At 33.2% G+C, this 23,828-nt stretch overlaps 1 protein-coding gene across 2 annotated transcripts in view; it reads left to right on the top strand.

Annotated features, from left to right (window-relative positions):
• Positions 1-23,828, top strand: part of LOC145258606 (DNA excision repair protein ERCC-1-like) — a 108,036-nt gene that overhangs the window by 64,211 nt on the left and 19,997 nt on the right. The gene's annotated exons all lie outside the window — the stretch shown is intronic.

Below are 23,828 nucleotides of genomic sequence, written 5' to 3'. Positions count from 1 at the left end.
TACTTATAAGTTAGATAAATAAAATTTTTTTATCCCAATACATAAAGATAGAGGAAAATATATACATCTCTATTTCTCTCCCCCCCTCTCTCTCTATATATATATATATATATATATATATATATATATATGGCAAATCGCATTGACACACCAGTTCTCGTCAGATCACCAAAGTTAAGCAACGTTGAGCCTGGTTAGTACCAGAAGGGTGACCATTTGTGAATTTTAGGCACTGTATGTGCTCTCCGCTTATCTCAGCATTTGTTTCCAGTCGTCTTGTACATACACTTCACTCACCACTGGTACTTAATGTTGACTCAGGAGAGGTGTGGTTGGAGATTGTGCACCTCTTGCTACAAAACATTCCACGTGCAGGCAACCCTTCATGGGTATCCATAGTCTGTCAAAGACTGGAGGAGCCCTTGTTTTTTATATCTATACTAGCGGGGCTACTCAGCGTTGCTCGGGACTGTATAAACAATGAGAAAATTGAATTTGATTTTGAATATATTTGTTATTCTTAGGAGTGAGGAATTTTTAATGTCTATGTATCATTTGCTATTTCTAGCAAAAGAATATTTTACCTAGCTAGGATGGGTATTAGACGTATGAAATAATTGTATCTTACCTAGGGTAGATAATTTACAGCATGTATATGAAATAATTTTACCTTTGCAAGGACGGTGAATATACAACACACATTTAAAATAATTTTACCTTTGCAAGGGCGGTGAATATACAACACACATTTAAAATAATTTTACCTTTGCAAGGGCGGTGAATATACAACACACATTTAAAATAATTTTACCTTTGCAAGGGCGGTGAATATACAACACACATTTAAAATAATTTTACCTTTGCAAGGACGGTGAATATACAACACACATTTAAAATAATTTTACCTTTGCAAGGGCGGTGAATATACAACACATATTTAAAATAATTTTACCTTTGCAAGGGCGGTGAATATACAACACATATTTAAAATAATTTTACCTTTGCAAGGGCGGTGAATATACAACACATATTTAAAATAATTTTACCTACAGACGGGTAATTTAAATACATATATGAAATAATTTCACAATTTTTGACCCCAAAATGGACATTACTCTCTCCAACCCAACCCCCAAAAGAGAACTTAAAATTAACCCAACCCTCAAAAGAGAACTTAAAATTAACATAATCATGCTTCTTTCTACCCACATCTCCAACCCTCACATCATGCCTGGATGATAACATAAAAAATTCAAAAAAATATAGATCACCCCATATAGAAACTGGCCTAGTAAACTTTCATAGTAAACCAACAATATATATGCATTAATCTAATTTTGAGATCGTAAACTGTTTTAGCCATATCCGGAATCGACTTCACAAATAAAGTAATTTTGAGATAGAAAATTGTTTAAGCCATTTATGGTACAAACTTTATCTTTTACCACCCTCATTTAATCCAGAGTGACGCTGATTATTCTGCTAGTATAAATTTGTCCCTATCTCATTCAATACGGGGCAATGCCAGGAATTCTGCTAATAGATATTTCCATCAATATCCTTCAATCCCGGGCGACACTGGGGATATTGCTAGTATATTTTCTCACCTATCTCATTCAATGTTGAGCAATGCCGGGTATTCTGCTAGTGTATATGTGCAGCCATCTTATACAATCCCGAGTGACGCCAAGTATTGGTCTATTCTGTATTAGTACCTATCTTATTCAATCCCAGGCGATGCCGGGTATTTTGTTAGTATTTATTTGAACCTGCCTCATAAAATCTCAGGTGATGCCTGGTATTCTGCTTCTATATATTTCCACATTCAATCCAGAGCGATGCAGGGTATTCTGCTAATATATATTTCTACGTATCTCATTCAATCCCAAGCGATGCTGGATATTTTGCTAGTATATATTTTAACCTACATTATTCAATCCAGAGCAACGCCGGGTATTCTGCTAGTATATATCTCCATAAATCCTCTTAAATCCTGGACAACGCAAAGAATTCTGCTAGTATATATTTCAATCAATCTCATTCAATCCCAGACAACGCCAGGTATTCTGCTAGTATATATTTGTGTCTATCTCGTTGAATTTTTCATGATTTAATCCACCTTATCACCCCGCTCTTACTAAAATAAAAACTTTCATACATTGTCTGGGCTGTTTATTTCATTACACACTCACCAATAAAATAGCTCACATTTCATTATTTTGCATAATTCTTGGATATGTTACTAATTTCTACCATCATTTTTATGATTTCACCCATATTATTGCCTCCTATTACTAAAATGATAACTTTGAGACATTATCTGGGCTGTTTATTTCATTAAAAACACAGCAATCATATCACATTTCATAATTTTTCAAAATTTTTAAATATATTACTAATTTCGACAATCATTTCTCATGACTTAACCCACATTATTGCCCCCCTCTTACTAAAATAATAACCTTGACATGGGCTATTTATTTCATTGCAAACACACTAATCAAATAGGTCGCATTTCATCATTTTTACATTACAAACACACCAATCAATAGTCGTGTTTACTCGTAAACAGTTTCTGCGATATATCCCTGAACCCACTGTTAAAAATATACATGAAATATTCCCAAGTAGTTACCCATCTGATAATGACCAAGTTCATTGTTGCTTAACTTTGATGATCTACATAAAGCATTTTGTATTCCCAAGTAGTCACCCATCTGATAATGACCAAGCTAATTGTTGCTTAACTTTAGTGATCTACAAAAAGCATTTGGTATCCCCAAGTAGTTACCCATCTTATAATGACCGGGCTCCATGTTGCTTAACTTTGGTGATTTACATAAAGCATTTAGTGTTCCAAAGTTGTTACCCATCTGTTAATGACCAGCCCCCATGTTGCTTAACTTTGGTGATCTACATAAAGCATTTGGTGTTCCTAAGTAGTCACCCATCTAATAGTGACCAAGCTCATTTTTGCTTACCTTTGGCAATCTACATAAAACATTCTCTATTATGAAGTATTAAACCATCTATAAATGACCAAGCTACTGGTTGCCTAACTTTGGTTATCTATATATAGCATTCTTTATTCTCAAGTAGTCACCCATCTGATAATGACCAAGCTCATTGTTGCTTAACTTTGGTTATCTCCATACACAATTCTGTATTTCCAAGTAGTCACCCATCTGATAATGACAAGCTTATTGTTCCTTAATATTGGTGATCTACATAAAACATTCTGTATTCTCAAAGAGTTACCCATCTGATAATGACCAAGCTGATTGTTGCTTAACTTTAGTTATCTACATACACAATTTTGTATTCCCAAGTAGTCACCCATCTAATAATGAGCAAGCTACATCCAAGAGAGGTCACTTGTATAATATAACAATGATTGTATATTCTAATTGTATTCGACAATGAAGCTACATCAAAGGGAGGTAACTTGCATAATATAACAATGATTGTATATTATTCTAATTGTATTCGACAATGAAGCTACATCAAAGGGAGGTCACTTGCATAATATAACAATGATTGTATATTCTAATTGTATTCGACAATGAAGCTACATCAAAGGAAGGTCACTTGCATATTATAACAATGATTTAATATTATTCTAATGGTATTCGACAATGGAGCTATATCAAAGGAGGTCACTTGCATATTATTATAATGATTGTATATTATTTTAATGATATTCGACAACAAAGCTACATCCAAGGGAGGTCACTCGCATATTATTACAATGATTGTATAAGGAGGAGGTCATGTCTAGCTTTAGAGAAACAAACGTCACTAAAAAATATGGAGGAGGTCATGCCTGGCAAGTCTAGCTTTAGAGAAACAAATGTCACTTGAAAATAAGGAGGAGATCATGCCTGGCATGTAAAGATTTAAAACCTGCACAGTGTCTAATAAAAAATATATGGATATGGATACTGTAAAAGCATCTTCGAAATTATTTATTGGGATTTAGACAGCAGTGCACAACCACCGTAAAAATTGTCAAATCGGACCTATAGTGCACAAGCAACTTCAAAATTGTCAAATCGTACCTGTACTGTACAAGCGTCTTCAAAATTGTCAAATCGTACCTATTCTGTACAAGCACCTTAAAAATTATCAAATCGTACCCTTACTGCACAAGCATCATCAAAATTGTCAAATCGGACCTATACAGCACAATCACCTTCAAAATTGTCAAATCGGACCTATACTGAACAAGAATTTGTACGATACTAACTATAAAGAATCTCTTATGAAGACCTACACTGCACAATCACCTTCCAAATTGTCAAATCAGACCTGTACTGCACAAGCACCTTCAAAATTGTCAAATCGGACCTATACTGCACAAGCACTTTCAAAATTGTCAAATCGAACTTATACAGCACAAGCACTTAAAAATTGTCAAATCGGACCTATACTGCACAAGCACCTTCAAAATCGTCAAATCGGACCTATACTGCACAAGCACCTTAAAAATTGTCAAATTGGATCTATACTTCACAAGCACTTTCAAAATTGTCAAATTGAACTTATACAGCACAAGCACTTAAAAATTGTAAAATCGGACCTATACTGCACAAGCGCCATCAAAATCGTCCAATCGGACCTATACTGCACAAGCACCTTCAAAATTGTCAAGTCGGACCTATACTTCACAAGCACATCCAAAATTGTAAAATCGGACCTATATTGCATAAGCACTTTTAAAAATTGTCAAATCGGACCTATACTGCACAAGCACTTTTTATTGTCAAATCGGACCTATACTGCACAAGCATCTTCAAAATTGTCAAATTAGTCCTATACTGCACAAGCAACTTCAAAATTGTCAAATCGGACCTATACTGCAAAAACACCTTAAAAATTGTCAAATCAGACCTCTACACTGCACAATCACCTTCCAAATTGTCAAATCGGACCTATACTGCAAAAACACCTTAAAAATTGTCAAATCAGACCTACACTACACAATCACCTTCCAAATTGTCAAATCGGACCTATACTTCACAAGCATTTTCAAAATTGTAAAATCGGACCTAAACTGCACAAGCACTTTTAAAAATTGTCAAATCGGACCTATACTGCACAAGCACTTTTAAAAATTGTCAAATCGAACTTATACAGCACAAGCACTTAAAAATTGTCAAATCGGACCTATACTGCACAAGCACCTTCAAAATCGTCAAATCGGACCTATACTGCACAAGCACCTTAAAAATTGTCAAGTCGGATCTATACTTCACAAGCACTTTCAAAATTGTCAAATTGAACTTATACAGCACAAGCACTTAAAAATTGTAAAATCGGACCTATACTGCACAAGCACTTTTAAAAATTGTCAAATCGAACCTATACTGCACAAGCACCTTCAAAATTGTCAAGTCAGACCTACACTGCACAATCACCTTCCAAATTGTCAAATCGGACCTATACTGCACAAGCACCTTCGATTGTCGATTTAGCTCTATTTTAGCAAAAATTATTAAATACGTGATAGATAGAGCTAAAAGAAGACTTTTAGAATCAGCACTAATATTGAATACTAATACTATTACGCAAAGAAAAGGCTTCTACCATTTAACCCCTAGTATAGGGAAAATAATAATCAAAGAACAAAATATCAAAACAGATCCGTGCTAACCGTTTTTCCTTAAATATTTCAACAAAATGAATAAGTTTACAGAAAAAAAAAAAAAAAAAAAAATGTACATATTTATTTTAACGCATTTTTAAAAGTGTATATATAGACATCGAACAACCCAACCTTCCCATACGCACACGTTTGTCCTTCGCGACATGGGTAGGATTCAAAAACTGTCTTTTTCGCACGATCTATGACTTTTTCTTTTCTTACATTTTTATTTCAATTATCCTGAAGATGTCCTCTGAAATAAGGACGGACGAAACGTTGATTTTTTAATAATTTCATTCGGTTTTTCTATTTTTCTTAAAACATATATATATATATATATATATATATATATATATATATATATACTTTCAATTTGTTTTACATAAGCAGTAATATGTTCTTACACAGTTATGAGCATGTTTCGATTCTCTAACATTTAGTAACTAGAGACCTCTTCAGGAAATCAAGTTTATATTGAAAGCGAAGTCAGTAATTTGAATTCACTTTCAATATAAGCAAGATTGCCTGAAGAGATCTCTAGTTACTAAATACTAGAGGATCGAAACATGCTCATGACTGTGTAGCAACAGATTACTGCTTATGTAAAAGCAAATTGAAAATGTAACTTGATCTACTTCAGTATTGAGTACTCTTGTATTAATTTCTTGTTGTTTTGTATTTCTTGTTGTAAATTTTTTAATTTACTGAATGTAATTCCAAATTTTGATTTGTATGTATACTAGCGGTGGTACCCAGCATTGCCTGGGTGTTTGTAGGTGTGTGTGTGTTGGGGGTGGTGGGATTTATAAAAAAAAAGTTTTGGTTAGTAGGTAGGATCGAACTCGGAATGTTGAGGTGAAGGTGGAAAAGAAAGTGTGAAAAAACCTAACAACTTACCCACTCGCCCACGAAGGGAGAGTCACTAAACAGAATTCAATTTTAATGATGAAAAAGTTAAATTGACAGGTGCGCGATTTTAATGATCACACCATAGAAGTACCGCAGCGATCTTTTACTGTGAGGTAGTTATTTTGGTTTTGTTTCAAAACTTTTTGTTTCGCCAAAATGTTGGGGGAGAAACTAGCTCCTCATAAAGAGGAGAGTGTCCATAGAGCAATTGTCTGATATAAGGAGTTTCCTCCACATTGATCAAATGCACATTGCTTTCTGGGCGTTCTCGGTGTTCGTGCTGAGAACCACACCTTCGCTTTAGATCAGTTTCGCTTTTATACAAAAAAGCCGAATGAACACGTGAAAAGCCGAAATAGCAAGAACTTTATAAAAGTCGACGTAAACAAATCTAGACGCGACGCGCGTTCACAATTCGTACATATTATGATCTATATATGGTATATAAGAAGTTCTAAGCAATAGTAAAAAAGACCTTTGCTGAACATACAAAAATTTGTGCGCGTTTTGCCTTATATATATATATATATATATATATATATATATATAGGTATATATTTCATCCAAACCTCTAACCTTGACTAAAATTTGTTGCTATGGTTTCAAATGATCTGAAATAACAGCAAAAGGAGACTTGATTCCAAATGTTTCTCATATGTTATATCTCTCCTCTTTTGGAAAGAGGATATGATTATGAATATCTCCAGTAAATAATCCTTATACTTACTTTATGTATGAAAACCAAGACAGCAAGTTTTAGTCTCCTTTCCATCAAGGCCAGATGTTTTGGAGCAATATCAGATATTTTGTAATTCATATGCAAAATTAGGAAAACAAATGGCTATGATTGAAACTGTAAAAAAAGCGCCAAAATAGGCTTTGAATGATGGATGATCCCCTTAATGTGCGACCTTAAGGGCAAATGTCACATAGCCCACTACATAATTAAGGTCATTACTTTTCCAACGAGCCTTCATTTAATAAATTCTGATCAATAGTCGCTGAGATTTGGAACTTGGAAAATTGTCAAAAAAAGTGGTATATATTTATATATCTATAATATAAAGCTGAATGTCTGTGTGTGTGTGTCTGGTCACGAATAGGCTTCTACATGGTTGACTATTTTAAAAAACTGATTACATACATGAACTTTTTATCTTGGAATACGATCAAGTGGTTGGAAATTGTTGCATATGTTATGACTAATTCAGAAGCAAGTTCTCGAACAGTTGTGTGGATTGGCTTCAACTAAGGCTCTTAATTGATCGTTGTCAACATCCGATGTCCGGTCACTACACTCATCATCTTCAATAGTCTTGCCCCTGCCACAAAATTTCTTAAACCACCATTGTGCTGTGCATTCAGTAGTGGTTCCTGGGCCAAACGCTTTGTTGATATTGTGAGCTGTTTCAGCAGTTTTTCAGCCTAGCTTGAATTGAAATAAAAAAGTTGTATGGATTGTATTCAATGTTCTGAAAAGAAGACATAATTGTTTTAAAATGATTGTAATTTAAGTGATTAGATAGAGCAAAAAGAACACTCTTTAAAATGATATATAAAGTAAAGGTATTATAATGGAAACTTATTGAAAAATAAATCATTTGAAATCAAAATGAAAAATTCTGCAAGTACTTTCTTCTCAACCTAATTATTTATGTGAGTGTAGGAATATATATGTATGTCCATATTAGTGATGGGATGATTCCAATATTTTTCCTGATTCCGATACAATTACTGATTCCGTATTTAATTCCCGATTTCGATACAATTACAGATTCCGATTCTTTATAAATCTTTAAATATTTAACCATAACGTTGTTATTTTTGCCGATTAAAGTAAAAACACATGTTAAATGTGCATATGTTTTTGCAAACTTATCAACGCACATATATATGGGGGGGGGTTGATCTGTAGATTTTAGCTTTACTGGAAGTTTAAAATTAATAAATATTTATTATTTTATTGTTAGTACTAGCAGTGGAAGATTTTTTTAAAAACAAATTTAAATAAAAGCAGATGAATAAAGGAATCGTTTTTGGCATTGGAAATTATGCACAAATTTTCCCAATTCCAATACCACAAAATGTTCTGATTTTTCCGATTATCAATTCTGATCAATCGTCCAAACACTAGTCCATATGCATAAATGTATAGGAATACATATATATGTATGTACATACATATATATATATATATATATATATATATATATATATATATATATATATATATATATATATGTCTGTGCATATATATATATATATATCTCTATAATATAAAGCTGAACGTCTGTGTGTGTGTGTGTCTGGTCATGAATAGGTTCCTATATGGTTGACTATTTTAAGAAACTGATTACATATAATGATAGAAGATGTAAAGACACAGGAATGGGTATGTTTGATCTGGTAGAACGGTGGTTCCTAAAAATTGTGGGGTCTGTGTTTGAGCCTGGCCCCCAAAGTATGGAAATAAAAAATGAAAAAAAAAACGTTTACAAGGGTTTTTGATATAGATGTATATAAGAATACTTTGATAAGTATGTTTTAACTTAAATAGAGATGGTATAATAAAATTGTGGGGTCTGCGTTCGCGCCTGTACTCCATGGAAATATGGCACAAACTTTAACAAAGACTTTTCATATCTATTTGCGGAAGGATATTTTGATAATTATGTTTCAGTTTGAAGAAATATGGTATAATATAATTATTGGGTGTTCGTTTGCGCCTGACCTCTATAGAATGTAAATATGCCACAAAGTTTAACAAGGTTTTTTAAAGGGGGTGAGGGTCCACAATAACACCTTAACTTTAATCTTAATTCACATTAGCTTTTATTTATTTTTTTGAGTTGAATCATATTGTGTCGAATAAGTTCACGTTCTTATTAAAGTGAAAGCAAAAAAAAAGTCAGAACTTTAGACAATTCACAACACAAATTTTGCATAACTCTGTTTTTTTCTTCTCCACTTGTACGTGGCACTCTTTCGAAAATAGATAAATAAATAAACAATAAAAAATAAGAACGTTACTTGTTATCATGTCAAAAGAAGGAAAAGTCCTGCTCATGTGATTACGTGTCTTTTTAAAAACATTTACATAACCTTTTTATTTTTATTTATATATCTGTTTAAGCTTTTTTTTGCCAATGTGCTAGAAGGAATTCAGTTGATTACAACCGTTTTTGCGTGTTCTTTACATTACAATAGTACAAACCTGAATCCGACGACGCAGTACTAAACCGTTCAATACTGTAAAACTGAAACGAAGCTGTTCTGCTTGAAAAGGGCGCCATTTTCTTCTTATTCATATTTATATCAATTCTTTGCTTTAAAAAACTAAAGTAATTACATGTTTACTTTTTTAATATCCCATTTTGCTGTTTCGGATTATTTTACTAAAGTAAGTAAAGCTTCATTATTTTTCAAAACTGTTTTTGTTTCTTTGTTTTTCGATATTTCGTCAATATTATTTAGTAAGAGTGTTTAGCAGAAAAGCCAACAAACAACTACCCGAAAAAATAAATATACAAGAAATAAATGTTACCATAGTCAATAAAAGTTCAGTTCATGATTTTTTTGTTTTGAAATAGTTTTTAATGCTCTTTACTTGAAATAATTTCAGCGAACTGAAATTAAAACGAACTTTGAGGCGATAACTACTTAAATGAATTTTTATATAAACTACACATGCCATAATCGAATATTCTTCAAGCACAAAATAACGGAAAACATTAAAATATTCCTTATGTTAACGGAACTCTCTTAAATTGTTAACAGAATGCTCAGGCGCGCCTCCTTAAAATTGTAAACTGGGCTCTCCATTTCAAAGTGGCTGCCATTTTTATTTTTATTTTTTAAACCGGTTCGTGAATAAAAAAATAAAATTTTTTTTTACAAACTACTTAAAAATACAAACTAATGAACTTTTCTTCCATAAAAGTAACTTTTATTGACTATGGTAACATTTATTTCTTGTATATTTATATCATTATATATATAACATTTTCTCTTTGTGAGGAAACATCATTTTGTTGGTCACTCTTGGCTACGAATGGAAACAAAGTTGATATAAAAAAATATATTTTCGCGTAAATTATCTTTACTTTCATCATATTTTGCTTAGGGTAAAATTTTTGAGTATCAAAACCTATCTCTTTACAACCTCCTCCTTTTCATAACCTATCATACTTTCATCAATCACATTCCATTTTCTGTAGGCTGTTTTTGAACCCAGTCAATGACGGGCACTTCTGCTAGTATATATATATATATATATATATATATATATATATATATATATATATATATGCATGTGTAGGAATATGTATCTCTACACCTATAAAGATGATCTTTATGCCGGGCAGCCTGCCAGTATATATATATATATATATATATATATATATATATATATTTTCTTGCTTAAAAAAAGTAGCATTAATACGGTAAGTTAGGTAAACTGACTTTTTCGTTTAAAAATGGAATTATTTCCCTTTCGTTATTAACTTTTTTTTAAAAATTGTTTTTTTAATAAATATTTTGTGGGGTTTGTATTACTGTACACATAGATTCGAAAAAGTTGTCAAAAAACAAATATATAACAAATAAATATTATCAAAGGCACGATAAGTTACTTTTCTACCAAACTGGATATATTTTTCGTGTTTTTATTCAATGTAACATGTTTATTCAGCTCGAAAACCATACAGTGTTTACCGATGTATTGGAACATTCAAGATGGCGTCTGATTCTCTCTTTAACACGGTAAGTGTGGGAAAAGATGTTATAAATAAAAAACCGGATAAAATACTGTTAAAAACTCGCTCAATATATGTTACCGTGACATAGGTTGACATATATTTGGCGGGTTTTTAATAGTATTTTGTATAGTTTTTTTTATTTATAACACCTTTTTCCATACTTACGGTGTTAAAGAGGGTGTGAGACGCCATCTTGAATTTTCGAATACATCGGTAAACACTTTATGTTTTTCAAGCTGAATAAATATGTTACATTGAATAAAAACACAAAAAATATATCCAGTTTGGCAGAAAAGTAACTTATCTTGCCTTTGATAACATTTATTTGTTATATATTTGTTTTTTGACAACTTTTTCGAATCTATGTGTACAGTAATACAAACACCCATTTTGTGTTTTATATACATAAAGTACAATTGTTGAATGTTACTGTTTTGATTATATTCGTTTTTGGGGGGGGGCACAATTAAAAAATCAAGAAAGATTAAAATGAAGCGAAATTTAAGTTTCCGTTCCATTTTTACAACAACCGTAAAACAGTGCACACTCAGCAAGTTTTATCGTAATTTATAAGCATATTGAAACACTAAATCAACATTTTATTTATTTTTTTTTGCATAATTAATGATGGAAGTATTTTTCTGTTTATTTTCTTAATATCTGTTAAAAAAAATAAATAATTTGTACATTCTCTTGAAAAAAAGAATCAAACTTTTCTCTACTTTCACATGTATTCCATTTTAACAAACTGAGCCACAGCAACGCGTGGCCGGGTACAGCTAGTATATATATATATATATATATATATATATATATATATATATATATATATGTATACAGGATGCTTCCACAAAGTCTGGCTACATAATGTAGCCAGACTTCGTGGACACCCTGTATTATACAATATTTTTTCAAACTGAAACATAATTATCAAAGTATACTTACACAGATAGATATGAAAAGTCTTTATTAAAGTTTGTGCCTATTTCCATTCTATGGAGGCCAGGCGCGAACGCAGACACCACAATTTTATTATACCATCCCTATCTAAGTTTAAACATACTTATCAAAATATTATTTGCTCCAAAGTTTGGTGTGTCATTTTTTTTTTCTTTTTTAATGTATATATTTTTTAATTTTTAAATTTTTTAATTCCATACATTGTGGACCAGACGCGAACGCAGACCCCACAATTTTAATGAACCACCGTTCTGCCAGATCAAACATACCCATTCCTGTGTCTCGATACATCTACTATCATTATATGTAATCAGTTTTTTAAAATAGTCAACCATATAGGAGCCTATTCATGACCAGACACACACACAAATACACACAGATATTCAGCTTTATATTATAGATATATAATATGTGTTATTTTATTTGTTTTTGTTTTTGTGATACGTTTTGAATGAATTCAATTATTTATACAAAAGTGCATTTTTACCTAAATGCGAGTTGGGAATAACTTTCTGTTTAACCAATTTGGTACTCCCTAATGGGGAGCGGCATATATATTGTTTTTAAAATATAATTATCCACTGACACGTGTTTCGTTGTCTACGACTCATCAAAGTGACTGAACTATATATATATATATATATATATATATATATATATATATATATAATAGAAAAATGTTATTGAAAATTTATTCAAATTTTCAAAAAACATTAAAAACCTGTAAAGAAGGTATACAGAATTTTTAATTATCCGACAAGGAATACAGATAAACTTGAAAAACCTTATTCTGCGAAGTTTGGAAAAATGCAATTCTTCCCATCAGAGAGAAGAGGTTTGCAAAATATACAACAAATTTTGCAGATTAATGCATGAAAAGAAACTAGAAATATGAATTTAACAGTGAATGTTTATAATGATTATGAAAGCAGGAACAAGGAAAAAAGTAGAAGTATAAAAAGGATATGGTAAAAATTCATTGAATAAGGAGGTAAAATCCAGGAAGAATAGGATAAATCCAATAAAGTCCATTGATAATCCATAAGCATGGGAAACAGAATTACAGATGTCCAAGGTAAATTCATGCTTTCAGAAAATCCACCAAATCACAGATAAGTAAAATTAAAGTTTAAAAAAAAAAAGTTTTTACAAATATGAAGGAAAAGGAAATAGCAAAGCCATTTTAGCAAATGGGAAAGGTAAATATATATATATATATATATATATACACACAAAGGTCGTTCCAAAAATAGGACTTCCTATTGTTTAAGTAAAAAACTATAATACTGAAGAGCTGCAAAGACGGGAGTGGTACCATTAAAATGAATGACCCTTTTGTGCTCCAGAATTTATTTTTCTACATAGTCATCAACATTCTCAATGCACTTTTTTATCACTTAAATTGAAATGATAACAAAGATGGCAGACATGAGGCTGTCATCTTTGAAGTCCCAAGAATGGCTCCAAACTTGAAAATAAATAAAAATACTGGTAATAATTCACTAAATAAATCTCACCTTGACATTTTATTTAGTGGATTTCTATCAGTATTCTTATTTATTTTCGAGTTCAAATGTGACAACCTCATGTCTGCTATCTTTATTGCCATTTTAACTTAAGTGCTCAGCACTACTTGTGTTTCAAACTTAATAAACGCTTTAAAATAAATTAAAACACAAAAATATTCAGGTAGGTAGAAGAGTAATATATTGCCTTTGGTAACACTTATTTGTTATATATTTGTTTCAAGACCACTTTTCCGGTTTGTTGTTTATAGTAAAAAATGCTCCACTCTATTTTATAATTTCTAATACAGCAAGGTTATTTAACCAAGTGCTGGCCAGTAGCAGAGTCCAAAATCAAGGAGGAAGGATAAGCACAGGATTCTGTCTTTCCTTGTTGGATTTTGGATGGAATGTACTGGATTATGGATGTCTGCAGATGCAAGGAAATCAGCATCATAGTCAGAAACTGGAGCATTGTTAATTGTTTCCACTCTATTTCTTTATGTTTGGTGTTTCTCACAGGGTCTGCTTTTCTTTGTTTCATAAGGATAGTTTTCTCTATATCAAGTAATGTTGCTTATCAGTTTGATTGTTAATGTGAAAATTTATTTTAATTGCTTATCAATTTCTTAGCACATTTAATATATATATATATATACTAGCAAAAGTACCCGTCGTTGACTGGGTTAAAAAACAGCCTACAGAAACCATAGGTTGGAGCGCGGACGAGCACTTGCCATGAGCTGTCGAGTCGGGTGAGCATGTGGTGTTGTAATAGTATTGTTCATCATCTAACTGACAACTTCATGCACTTATATCCTCGAGTGGCTTTTGGCCTTGATAAGTGGTGACTGATCAGTATAAATAAATCAGTCTTTCATCAGTACAAGCATTTCTCCCTGATTTTTAATCATCATCTCATCCTCATTCCATTATTTCTTTTTTTATTTATTCGGCATAATCTGCTGACAGATTGCCTCGCATCCTATTTAAAATAAGAAGAAAAGTAAAGAAATCAATATTTCAGGAAATATGAAATTTGATCACGTCTTGCGTTGTAATAGAAATTTGAGCTTCTCCATCTCAGAAAAGTTGCTTATTGAACAGGGATCAACTACTTTATTCCGAATCAGTTGGGGAAGGCCAGTGGGGGAAGGATAAAATATATGCCACTGTCCTGTTCCTCCCCTCGCCCATGAACACCAATATTTTTCTCTGTATATTCTCAAAGTGAACATCCTGCCATTCTACTCAGCTGCAATGTAAATCTCTTTGAAATTAACTTTCCATTTTATTGGGACATTATTTTTTTGTTTTCTTTTAAATTGTAAAAAAAAAAAAAGAAGAAAATCAAGCTAAAAAAATATAGGATTTGGCAAAAATAAAAAAAAAAGATTGTTATTGATTATTTTATAGCTATTTTATTGCAAAAATAAAAGAAAATAATTATTGAAATATTAAGAAACATCCTTGAGTGCATAAACCAACCCACATAACCAAGAAATGCTAACACTACAAACTAACTAAAGCATACTGTCTTCAGAGAGCTTTGCAGCATGATTGTGAACTGAACTTTCTCCTAGAGAATGGTTGTTTCTAATGCGTCAATGCATGTGAGGATTAGTATTTTCTAAAGGTGTCTTTTGTAGCTCTTTTTTACAGGGAGGTTTTGTTGTTCTGCCATCAAATGATCACCTATATGGCTCTAGCCAGGCTCAACATTGCTAAACTTTGGTTATCTAACAGGAATTCCTGTGTACACATACACTTGTGCCCGATATTATTCATACCCCTCGGATCTTTGAGATTTCTATAAGAATATTGCTCAAACCAGAAGATAGACAATATTAAAGGGATTTCAAACAATAAATCAAGCATAAGCATTTAATTTAAACTCAACAAATAAATAAATTATGCAAGTCTGAAGCATTATACTAAGAAAAACAATAATGGCACTAGTTCAAAATTATTCATACCTCTCTTACTAATAGTCAATAGCATGCCCTTTATTCTTAATAACTGCCTGTAACCGTTTTGGATATTTATCAACAAGGTTTTTACAATCATCAACACTGATTTTTGACCATTCTTCAATGCAGTAGTTCTCTTAATCCCTCAAATTTCTAGGTTTCCGCTTTTTAACCTCAGTTTTCAATATGTGGCAGAGGTTTTCGATAGGGTTCAGGTCAGGACTCTGGCTAGGCCATTCCAAAACATTAATTTGATTATCCTCAAACCATTTCTTGACTATTTTGGCAGTATGTTTTGGATCATTATCCTGTTGAAGGACCCAGTTTGGTCCTAAATGGAGCTTCTCTGCATCCTGTCTAATGTTTTTCTGGAGTATCTCCAAATATTGCTCCTTCTTCATGGTTCCATCTATCTTGACCAAACTACCTGGACCACTAGCCGAAAAGGAGCCCCAAAACATTAGGCTACCACCACCATGTTTCACCGTGGGTATGGTGTTCTTTGGGTTGTAAGCTTCTCCTTTCTTCCTCCAAACGTAAGAAGCATCCATATGGCCAAACAATTCAATTTTTGTTTCGTCAATCCACAAAATACTTGAGAAAACGGACTCTGGAGAATTCACATGGGTCCTAGCAAACTTTAGACGTGATGCAAGGCGTTTTCCGGTGTGCAATGGAGTCCTTCTTGGTCTTCTTCCTTTCAGACCATTTTCATGCAGAGTCCTTTGCAATGTTTGCCTTGATATTTTTATGCCAGAAGACTCCAGATTTTCTAAAATGTCCTTAGTAGTGGTGGTTGGATTTGCATTAACACTTCTTACAATATTCCTGGTGGCTCTAGCAGACAGTTTCCTTTTCCTTCCTCTACCAATCAAGTTGTTTGTTGTGTGGTGGCTCTGGAATTTTTTGATGATGCTCTGTACTGTTGCTGTAGGGACCTCAAATTTCTTGGAAATTGACTTGTAACCTAAACCATCCTTATGTGAATTCACAATTTTAGTCCTAAGATCATTACTAAGCTCTTTTTTCTTCTCCATTCTAATAATTTTTATTCTTTTTTTGGTTTTCAGTTGATATCATTTTAATTTCTGAAAAATGCAAAAAGCGAAATGAAATTAATCAAAGGTTGTATAAAAGCATTCAAAATAAGAATCAAACAGGAAACAAACAGTCAGAAACTCGATTAATACTGAAAAAATAAGGGGGTATGATTATTTTTGAACATTGCAGATTTTATAAATAGCTGTATATTTCTTTTATTACAAGTATCCCGAGATTTTAAAATGACGAAAATGATCAGAAGAGGTTTATTAAGAATATGTATCAATATGGACGTAAACAATAAATTCTTACAAAGTTACACCTAATAAACTCAATTTTCAAGAGGGGGTATGAATAATATCGGGCACAAGTGTATAAGCTGAAACAGAACTAGAACAAAAAATATAGAAAGCCCAAAAGAACTGAAACTGCCAGGAATCTAATAATCTGACTCGCCCCACCCCCCATCCATCAAACAAAACAAACACACACTTCGGATTGAGAGTGTACACTAGTCATTAGTGTTGGAACAATTAATCCGAATCGGGAATTGGAAAAATCGGAACTTTTTGAGGTATTGGAATCTGTATTGGAATCAAAAGTTTATGCTTATTTTCCAATGCCAAAAACGATTCCTCTAATTATCCTTTTTATTTGATTTTGTTTAAAACAAAATATTCTACTTTTGGTAGTAATAATAAAATAATAAATATTTATTGATTTTAAACTACCAGTAAAACTAAAATCTATTGATCGCCTTCCCTCCTCTATAGGTGTGGTCTTATTTTTGAAAAAAATATCTGCACATTTCACATGTGTTTTTCTGATAATCGGCAATAAATAACCAAGCAAGCTGATCTGAGTTTTATATATATGTACTAGCGTGGTGGAGGTTACCCGGTGTTGCCCGAGTTTTTGGAGGTGTGTGTGGTCAAGCGGGAGTTGGGGGGGGGGGGGGTTAATGAAAACCTAAGAATAAGCGAAGTAAAAAAAGAAAACAGAAAAACGAACGGTAAAACTTATCTAAAAAATAAAGCGGGGGTACCCGGGCGGTGGGTGGGGGGAATCAAAACCTAAGAATAAGCGAAGTAACAAAAAACACAAAAAGAACTAACATAAGGCAAACGAACGATGTTAAATGTAAAAATCTGAAAAACAAAACAAAAAAGAAAACAGAAAAACGAACGTTAAAACTGCTTTAAAAAATTTGAAAAATAAAAAAAAAAACCAAAAAACATGTGAAAAATGGCATAAATAAGCCTGTTTCGATATTAAAATTTAAAAAATCAGTGGGTACCCGGGTGTTTTTGGGTGTGTGTGGTCAGTCGGGGGTGAGAGTGTGAATGAAAACTTAAGAATAAGCAAAGTAAAAAAAAAAACAGAATAACAAACGTTACGTGAAAAATGGCTTAAATAACACTGCTTCAATATTAAAATTTAAAAAATCGAAAAAAAAAAAAAAATCTCACACCACGATTCGAACCCAAAACATTTAGATAATGACCCAACACTCTAACCAACTGAGCTAACACGACACACATGAAATTGTCTCAGTTCTTCAAATATTTAAACTAAATCAGGTCATGACATCGTCTGATGCATGCGTAGAACTGATCTCGTCATGAGAGGACGGTTTTTGTTGACCCCCCCCTCCCTGTAAAAAAGTGTTGATTTCAGGGTGAAAAAATTAACGTTTTTGGCCAATTTTTTTATATTTGTCGGGTGAAGGATGGGGCTTTCATATGAGACCAAATTTGTGAATTTTTGTTCAGTCTGTCGAAAGTTTTTAGCAGACACACAAACATACACACGTACATACATACATTTTCGCTTTTATATATATAGATATATCTATACATATATATATATATATATATATATATATATAATATATTTATAGATGTTATTTGTTTTTGTTTAGCAATACTTTTTGAATGAATTCAATTATTTATACGTATTTTACCTAAATGTGAGTTGGAAATAATTTTCCCTTTGACCAATTTTAGTACCCCCAAATGGGGAGCGGCATATGTATTATTTTTTAAAATAGGATTATCCACTGACACATGTTTCGCTGTCTATGACTCATCAGAGCGGCTGAATTTAGCAAGATTTGAAATCGGGACCCCATGGTAAGAAGCGCAAACACCCTACCACTAGGCTATCCCGCACGACTGAATGTATCGCGTTTTTTTTACTTAGATATTACTTGTTTTGCTTAGCGATACTTTTTGAATGAATTCAATTATTTATATGAAAGTGCATTTTTACCTAAATGCGAGTTGGGAATTAATTTGAAAAGTATTGCTAAAAAAAGCAAATAATATCTACATAAACAAAAAAACCGCGATACATTCAGTCATGCAAGATAGCCTAGTGATAAGGGGTTATGCTTCTTACCATGGGATCCTGATTTCGAACCTCGCTAGATTCAGCCACACGTGTTAGTGGATAATTATATTATAAAATATAATATAATATATATATATATATATATAGGAATAGTCAGGTAGGGGGTGGTTGGAAGGGTCCAGTGTGGAGTTTGAGGCAAACCGACTGGCAAGCATGTTAGCCTTGTCGGTTGCTGAGGAGACAACCTCGTGATTGTTGGTTAGTAGGGGAATTGTTGATTGCCCATTATTTACTACACTGTTGTAGATTTTCCAGAAGTCTCGAGTTCCTAGTTTTTGTGCTTTGATGTGCTTTTTAGTAGAAATAGCGACAAAAAGCACAAAAACTAGGAACTCGAGACTTCTGGAAAATCTACAACAGTGTAGTAAATAATGGGCAATCAACAATTCCCCCACTAACCAACAATCACGAGGTTGTCTCCTCAGCAACCGACAAGGCTAACATGCTTGCCAGTCGGTTTGCCTCAAACTCCACACTGGACCCTTCCAACCACCCCCTACCTGACTTTCCTATGCAGACAGTCGCCACACTAGACGATCTGAAAACCACCCCTGCTCAGGTGCATGATATCATAAAAAACCTTGACACTTCAAAAGCATGTGGACCCGATCTTATCCCAGCTGTGCTATTAAAAAAGTGCTCAGCTGAAGTAGCTCCAGTTCTCTCCAAACTCTACAACAAATGCCTTAATGAAGCTTGCTTTCCGGGCTGTTGGAAAACTGCTTCTGTTGTACCAGTATTCAAGAATTCTGGCGAAAGGACAGACCCATCAAATTATCGCCCCATTAGCCTCCTCCCACTTTTTGCCAAAATATTTGAGACCATAATTAACCATGCTCTAGTCCATCATCTTACAGATGCTAAACTACTGACTGACAAACAATATGGATTTAGACAAGCCCGTTCCACAGCAGACATCCTAACTGTGATCTCTGAACGTATATACCATTCACTGGACAAAGCGGGGGAGGGCAGAGCGGTAGCTCTAGATATATCTAAGGCTTTTGACAGGGTATGGCATGAGGGTCTCCTCAGTAAAATCAGATCATACGGTATCACTGGTAGAATACTTAACATAATTAAATCCTTCTTAGATAAGAGAAAAATCCAGGTTTTCCTCGACGGTCATACATCTAAACAATATGATATAAATGCGGGGGTGCCCCAGGGTTCTATCCTTGGACCTCTATTGTTCCTTATATTCATAAATGACCTCCCCGACAACATTGCCTCTGAAATGGGTATATATGCTGATGACACTACACTCTATGGCAGACACGACAGGAAGACGAATGAACACATTTCTAAAGAAATGGCAGAAACACTAGAGGAAGACCTCCAATCTGTAGTGGAATGGGGACAAAAGTGGTTGGTCGCGTTCAATGCTGCCAAAACTAAACTAGTTTCATTCAATAATTACAAGAAACCCTCTCTACCACCCATAGCAATGGCCAACGACTCTTTATCTGAGAGTCCATCTTTCAAACTCCTTGGCCTAACGTTCACCGGAAACATGAGTTGGAACAATTACATTGAAGGCATTGCCAGGGCCGCTGCAAGAAAGGTGGGCTCTCTCTACCGTGCTAGAAAACTACTAACACCCGAAAGTATCCTGTACCTCTATAAGGCCACCATTCGCCCATGTATGGAGTATTGCTGCCACATCTGGGCTGGTGCATCTGCTACTAGTCTCTCGCTCCTTGACAAGGTTCAAAAGAGGGTCGCAAACCTGATAGGCCCTGAACTGGCATCTAAGCTTCAGCCTCTGTCCCATCGACGAAATGTTGCATCCCTCTGCCTTTTCTACAAGTATTTTAGTGGTGAATGCTCTGACGAACTGCAATCACTTGTGCCCCCACGACGTGAGCACCCTCGACAAACCCGACAGGCTGCTAAATCCCACCCCCACACTGTAGAGATCCCTAGATGTAAAAGATCTTTTTACTCCAATAGTTTCTTCCCCAGAACCGCTAGACTCTGGAATTCCATTCCAGGTCCCTGCTTCCCCAACAGTACTGACGTGCAGAAGTTCAAGTGTAACGTGAACCGACACCTTGCTGCCCAAATCCCTACATAGTACCCCAGTAGTTGTTGCCCCTGATAGTAGCCCCCTACACCAAAGTGGCAATTTGCCTTGTTTGGGGTGAAAATGTAAAAAAAAAAAAATATATATATATATATATATATATATATATATATATATATATATATATATATATATATATATATATATATATATATATATATATACATATATATATTATATTATATATATATATATGTAATTATAAAACTCAGATTAACTTGCTTGCTTGGACGTTTAAACCGTCAATCTGGTTTCTGACTTCCGGTTTCAAAAACTTTGTCTGCTTACCTATTTCATAGCTGCCCTGTCTTAAGTCCGATCTTAAAGGCACTGCTGCTATTCAAAGCCCACACAAGGTCAACAATATTTTTTTTGTTTTAATTTATTTTAACGTTTTTTATTTTTTTTACAAATAAATTTAACCCCGTTGAGTTAAAAAAAAAAAAAAAAACTGATTAAAATATAAATATACAAAATATAACTATAATCATATTTATAACCATATTTACTGTTTTTAGTAGCGCTCCAGTGGATACCAACGATTTATTTTTTCTCAGGCCTTACTTAAAAATATTTTCTCTTCCAGGAGAGGGGGAGGAGGTAGGTAGAAACTTGGTTTCAGTAGTGCTTCCTTAATTTTAATTAGTGTTTGCAGTAGTGCTCTGGAGGCTTTCATAGTTTTATTTTTTTTTCTCTCATCACTTAAAAAAGTTTTCTTAAGACAATAAAAGACAATATAATCTCAAAATCACTTTTTATTGTGAACATTTTTCATCTGACCCTTTAAGGGCCAACGGGTAGACTAGTATGTATTATCATCTTGATTTTCTCTTCCATTCAGATTTCATTTTAATTGTGTGCTTAATACATACATGATATCTGCAATGATAGAATGACGGTGGCTAAGTGATTAATGACATGGTTTAACAACCTGGGTATGCTAAGTTCGAATCCAGTTCAGTCCACAGGAACACTTTTATTAAACCCGCGCTTGACCCTGTGTCTAACCTCCTGATGAAGAGGTAAATAAATACATACATAGCATCTGTCATACCATTTCAAAGCTTTGAAACTCTGGCATGAACGAAACCATGACCCAACGTGAAATTGAATCATAAACAAAGAGAGAGAGAGAGAGAGAGAGAGAGAGAGAGAGAGAGAGAGAGAGAGAGAGAGAGAGAGAGAGAAATAAATAAATTAATTAATTAATCTATTGTTATCGATTTAGCCTGGCAACCCATGAAAGAAAAATTAGTTTCTTGGTTGAAAATTTTATAAATTACTTCTGATTATTTTGCTCCAAAGTTTGGTGTGTCATTTTTTTTTTTTTTTAATGCTTATTTTTTTATAACCTTAAAAGAATTTGATGTCTCCGACAAAGGCCACGGTCAGGTTGAAATGTCAAGTGTACCTCCAAATAATTGGTCACTTATGACATTTGATTTTAATCAGAGAATTAAGTCGCAATAACAAATTCTACAAACATTTTGATTTAAAAGGATTATCAGAATCACTGAATATTTTTGCAACTTTCGTGCATATGCACGGTCTTTTGGCTCTGACCAAAATGTAGTATCTGTTCTGATATTACACCTTTTCTGTCTTCAATCAGTGAAGGAGAAATCGTTCTTGACTGAATCAGTCCAGAGTTTTGCGCAGCTGGATTTTCCCCACATTAAAAACCAACCATGTTTCTGACTCTGTTCTCATATTGGGGCAAATAAATAGAAACATGCAGTATTTGAGAACACATTTATATGTATAAGAAACAAGGTTACTTTATATATATATATATATATATACACACACACACACACACACATCCACATACAGTACTGTTTCGCTGTATCATAGCTCATCAGTGTGGCTAGACAGGCAACTACCTATTTCTGTAGAAATATATTTTCTTATAACATATACCAATCCTTATTTAAGAAGCTTAATGTAATTACAGTGCAATATAGTGAATAAATGACAAAAAACTATATTCTAAAATTCATGATGTTGACCATCTTATAATTTATTCCTTTAATTCAGTTGACATTTACAATTCTTGACAGTATCTGTTTCGTAGCGCAAAATCAATCACTTGATTATTATATCAATCAGTGAATCTATTATGTCCTTAACACATCAGAAGAAATAGCAACAATCAACCCGTCAAACGGAAATGAAGTGCGATTTGACATGATTAAAATCCGAAAATTGGAAGAGAAGCAGCAAATACCTTTTAATATGTTTCCATTACGCCATTTTGAATTTAAAATAGATTCACTGATTGATACAATAATTAAGTGATTGATTTTGCGCTACGAAACAGATACTATCAAGAATTGTAAATGTTAACTGAATTAAAGGAATAAATTATAAGATGGTCAACATCATGAATTTTTGAATATAGTTTTTGTCATTTATTTACTACATACATATATAGATAGATAGATAGATAGATAGATAGATAGAGAGAGAGAGAGAGATAGAAAATATTTCTGTTTGCTAGAACATTTTCATCTTAAATTCTACTTAATTATGCAGAATTTAAAA

This window comes from Euprymna scolopes, chromosome 3 (assembly GCF_053919585.1).
Source record: "Euprymna scolopes isolate OS-2025 chromosome 3, ASM5391958v1, whole genome shotgun sequence".
Taxonomy (NCBI): domain Eukaryota; kingdom Metazoa; phylum Mollusca; class Cephalopoda; order Sepiida; family Sepiolidae; genus Euprymna; species Euprymna scolopes.
The sequence above is the reverse complement of the archived record's forward strand: the minus strand, read 5'-3'. Positions and strand labels throughout refer to the sequence as shown.